Source organism: Mustelus asterias, unplaced genomic scaffold (genome assembly GCF_964213995.1).
Source record: "Mustelus asterias unplaced genomic scaffold, sMusAst1.hap1.1 HAP1_SCAFFOLD_3107, whole genome shotgun sequence".
Taxonomy (NCBI): Eukaryota; Metazoa; Chordata; class Chondrichthyes; order Carcharhiniformes; family Triakidae; genus Mustelus; species Mustelus asterias.
In genome coordinates, this window is record NW_027593052.1 from 1 (window position 1) to 5,000 (window position 5,000).

General features: G+C 64.8%; 1 non-coding gene and 1 pseudogene across 1 annotated transcript; both read right to left on the reverse strand.

Moving 5' to 3' along the window:
• On the reverse strand, positions 1-1,711 carry LOC144490281 (28S ribosomal RNA; annotated as a pseudogene; the record flags this gene model as incomplete).
• A 1,263-nt stretch (positions 1,712-2,974) lies between these two features.
• On the reverse strand, positions 2,975-3,128 carry LOC144490278 (5.8S ribosomal RNA). Its single transcript, XR_013497203.1, has one exon. It is a non-coding gene; the product is annotated as a 5.8S ribosomal RNA (ribosomal RNA).
• Positions 3,129-5,000: the final 1,872 nt, after the last annotated feature.

Sequence of the window (5,000 nt, forward strand, 5' to 3'; positions counted from 1 at the left end):
GGTGCTCCACCCGGGCCCACGCCCTAGGCTTCTGTGCTCACCGCAGCGGCCCTCTACTCATCGCGGCATAGCCCCCGCGGGCTCTGCATTGCCAGCGACGGCCGGGAATGGGCCCGACGCTCCAGCGCCATCCATTTTCAGGGCTAGATGATTCGGCAGGTGAGTTGTTACACACTCCTTAGCGGATTCCGACTTCCATGGCCACCGACCTGCTGTCTATATCAACCAACACCTTTTGTGGGGTCTGATGAGCGTCGGCATCGGGCGCCTTAACCCAGCGTTCGGTTCATCCCGCAGCGCCAGTTCTGCTTACCAAAAGTGGCCCACTGGGTACTCGCATTCCACACCCGACTCCAAGCCAGCGAGTCGGGCTTCTTACCCATTTAAAGTTTGAGAATAGGTTGAGATCGTTTCGGCCCCAAGGCCTCTAGTCATTCGCTTTACCGGGTAAAACTGCGTGTGGACGAGCACCAGCTATCCTGAGGGAAACTTCGGAGGGAACCAGCTACTAGATGGTTCGATTAGTCTTTCGCCCCTATACCAAGGTCGGACGACCGATTTGCACGTCAGGACCGCTACGGACCTCCACCAGAGTTTCCTCTGGCTTCGCCCTGCCCAGGCATAGTTCACCATCTTTCGGGTCCTAACACATGCGCTCCTGCTCCACCTCCCCGCCGGACGGGTGAGACGGGCCGGTGGTGCGCCCGCCGCGCGGGGCGGCGGATCCCACCTCGGTCGACCCGCGCCGACCTTCACTTTCATTGCGCCGGGGGTTTCGTGTCACGCCCTTTGACTCGCGCACGTGTTAGACTTCTTGGTCCGTGTTTCAAGACGGGACAGGTGGGTTACCGACATCGCCGCAGACCCCTGGCGCCCGGTTCGTGGCTCGCATCGGCTCGGCGGCGTGACGCGGTCGTGGCGCACTGAGGACAGTCCACCCTCGTCGACAATCACACCGGGAGCACGGTGAGCCCGTCCCCGCCCGCGGACGGGCGGAGAAGGCGCGGCAGCGGTAGCTTTCCTCGACCCTGGCAAGTGGCGAAGGCTCCTGCCGGGGGGCTGTAACACTCGCCGCCGGGAGCGACGAGCCACCTTCCCCACCGGCCTTCCCAGCCAACCCAGAGCCGGTCGCGGCGCACCACCAGCGGAAGGAAATGCGCCCAGCGACAGCCGTGCCCGCGCGGGAAGCGGTCCCCAGCAACGGGGATCCGCCCAAGCCCCGACGCGACCGACCCGAGTCGCCGAGTTGAATCCTCCGGGCGGACTGCGCGGACCCCACCCGTTTACCTCTTAACGGTTTCACGCCCTCTTGAACTCTCTCTTCAAAGTTCTTTTCAACTTTCCCTTACGGTACTTGTTGACTATCGGTCTCGTGCCAGGTATTTAGCCTTAGATGGAGTTTACCACCCACTTTGGGCTGCATTCACAAGCAACCCGACTCCGAGAAGACTCAATCACGACGAGCCAGGGACCGCAACCGGCCTGACACCTTCCACAGGCCACGCCTCGATCAGAAAGACTTGGGCCCCTCGAGCATCGTCAGAGAAAGGTCTCCTTTACGCCACATTTCCCACGCCCGGCAGGCGAGCGGGATTCGGCGCTGGGCTCTTCCTCTTCACTCGCAGTTACTAGGGGAATCCTTGTTAGTTTCTTTTCCTCCGCTTAGTAATATGCTTAAATTCAGCGGGTTGACACGTCTGATCTGAGGTCGTAGGCAGCAACGAGTGCTCTGGCCGGCCGGTCGTCGGCGCCTCCACGCGCTTCGGGCGCACACACAGACACACACACGTACGCGTGCTCGCAAGTGCGCGCCGTGCTGCGCAGCGGATGCACAGGCACGGACACACACGGAACGCACACGGTACTGCGAGCGCTGCGTGCCCCCTCGCACTCGGCGCCGGACCGGGCTCGGCACGTCAACTGTTCCAGAGAATCGTTTGCGGCGAGGCGTGCGCCCACCTCCCACGGTAACGGAAAGCAGTGCTGCTGGCGGGGTCGCGGTGCGACGGCGGTATCGAGCGAGAGAAAAGCAGGGCCGTGGGACACACAGCCTGCCGGAGCGAAAGGCCAGACGCCAAGGACGAAGCCGGGCGGCGGAGCGCACGGGCTGCAAGCGGCGGGTGGCCACGCCGCGGCCAGGACAGCACCTTTCACGTAGAAGACTTCGGCGGCAGCAGGACACGGGGAGACACCGGAGCGAGGACCACACGGCCAAGTCGGCTCTGCGACGATTCGAACCCAAGGCACACGTTGAACGCGGGCGCAGGCACATTGCCCCAGAACCGCAACGGCAGAGGGTGGGCTGCGGAGTGTGGAAGGAGCCGCAGCTCCAGCGCAACACAAGCAACGACACCCAACCGCCACGGATTCCACGACAAAAATGCAAGCACTCGCACGCGCAACAGAGGGAAGAAAAGCACGGCACGACCGAGCACCGATCCAGGCATCAAGCGTCACACGCGTCAAGCTGCCGTCCTCCACGCGACGGCACTGAACGGCCACGGCAACCCACCGGCAGGCAACCGAGCACGGACCACGCGAGGCAACGTGTCCGGAGACGTCCAGCGGACAGTCACTCCACTCTCTCACTCTCTGTGCCGGAGCACCCAACCGAGCCAACTCTTGCGGATCCTTCCCGTGGACGAACGAGCCACACACACACATCAACAGAGAGTTCAACCCCCCTGGCCCGAGCCTAACGGAAGGCACACACGGTCCCGGCAGCGAGGCAGTCACGTTCTCTCTCTCTGGCAACCCGATGACAGCCGTGCCGGCGACCCCGAGGTGGCTGGGCCAGTGCGGGAGCGGGCAGTGCCGACGAGCCCGGAGGCGGACGCCGGCACCCAAGAGGTCAAGCTCTCCGAGCGGATTACTCTGGGTCTGCACTTAGGGGGACAGAGAGGACGGCACCTCTGCGACACCCAGCCGCGCTCTTCGGCGCACGGATGCGCGCGAAGTGCGATTGATTGTCAAGCGACCCTCAGACAGACGTAGCCCCGGGAGGAACCCGGGGCCGCAAAGTGCGTTCAAAGTGTCGATGATCAATGTGTCCTGCAATTCACATTAATTCTCGCAGCTAGCTGCGTTCTTCATCGACGCACGAGCCGAGTGATCCACCGCTAAAAGTTGTATCGGGTTTCGGATCGGTTGCCCGATCCTGGGACGCGCAAAACGCTCCCCGCCGACGTGACGGTGGAGGCCCAGCCTGGCGCGTACCACGGCGTGAGCCCGGAGGCGCACGCACTCGAGCGACAATCAAGCGAAAAAAAGGAGGAATCAGGGCGCTCGCAGGCGTGAGTGCCGGCGTGGGTGAGGGGCCGGGGCCCGCCACGCGCCGTCACGCCCCGCAACAGCCAGAGGCAGAGTTCTCTGGTGTCACCGTCTGGCGGTAGGCTCGAGAGTCGAGGCGAGGCCGCAGCGGACTGAGTCGGGTGCAAGCCGCGGAGGACAGGCCGACGCTACGGGCGCAAGCCGACCCCGCACGCCCCAACCTCGGCGGGCTGGGAAGGGGGCGCGGCGGAACGCTCGCAAGCGCGGCTGCCCCCGCGGACAGGCACATTCTCTCGAACGCGGTGGACGCTCGCTCAAGCCAGCACGAGACCAGACCGGACCGACAGGCGGACAACGAATCTTTAAACCTCGCACCCACCCTCCGCACACGGGTGCCGGAGGAATGTGAGCATGAACAGGTACCCCTCACCGGGCTTTGAAGAGAGTGACTAGAATGCGACCAAAGCTTCACCGCGGCGGGAGACAAAAGGCCCCTGACTGCACCAGAACGTCTCCCTGCGGAGTCACACAGTGGCCGTTCACCGTGGTCCCGTCGACAAGCCGCCAGGACAAGCACCCAAGCCCGCAGCAGCTCTCTTCGTTTCAACTGCGGATGTAATGCTGCAAGGCGGTGGCAAGGTCACGTCGCAGCCCGCAAGCCGTCGCCAAGGCGAGAGGAAGACGGTCCCCACAGCGGGCACACACGGACGGACGTGGAGCACGGGGCGGCGGCCCACAGGTGCGCACACGCGCCGTGCCGAGGATCGGTGCGGACGCCGGTGACATCGCACCCGGCAGAGCGGCTAGGCAGAAGTCGCTGCGGAGGAGGAGCACCGTCGGCGGAACGGTCTGCTGGCGGGCGAGGGACCAAACGAGCAGCTAGAACGGGCGGAGTGGACCGGACTGCAGAAGCGGAGTGAGTGCGTGGCTGACGCCACCGTCTCCCTCCGAGCGTCTGCTCGCGCCGGCCAAACCGCCGAACCGCTGAACGAAAGGACCGCATCGTCCCACGCAGGCAGGCCGGCCGTGTTGCCGTGCGTGCCCCCACTCTCGGACGGACTGCAAAGACACCCTACGAAGCCAACGGCGAAGCCCTTCCAACGGCGCAGGCGTAGCGTGTGCGGCACCCGCATGGACTTGCCGGCGTGCAACCGAGCGTGTGCGTGCTCGTCGGTGGCGGCGCCCGCGCGCCGGCCCAACCGAGTGGGACCGAGATCGACGTCGCCCGGCTTCGGCGGAAACGTGCGTACGGGTGACCAGGCCCGTTCGACGGGTACGGCGAAATTGTCGGTGTGACCTCCCACCCGCGTGGGAGGCGCCAGCGTCAGTACGGGCCACGGCCCCGGGGCCAACCCCCGTGAGGCTCTCCTGCCTGGCCCAACCGGCGCAGCCTTCGAGTTCAAGGAGTGACGGGCCGCCCTCTCCGGAGAGGTGGCGGGCCCCGGCCGACAAAGATCCTTCACAACGTGTTCACCAACAGAAACCTTGTTACGATTTTTATTCTGTGTTACGGGTTTCGGTTCGGGCCCCCGGAGAGGTTGTCCGATACCTGGCCCCGGGGCCGGCCCCCGTGAGGCTCTCCTGCCTGGCCCAACCGGCGCCAGCCTTCGCGTTCAAGGAGTGACGGGGCCGCCCTCCCCGGAGAGGTGGCGGGCCCCCGGCCGACAAAGATCCTTCACAACGTGTTCACCAACAGAAACCTTGTTACGATTTTTATTCTGTGTTACGGG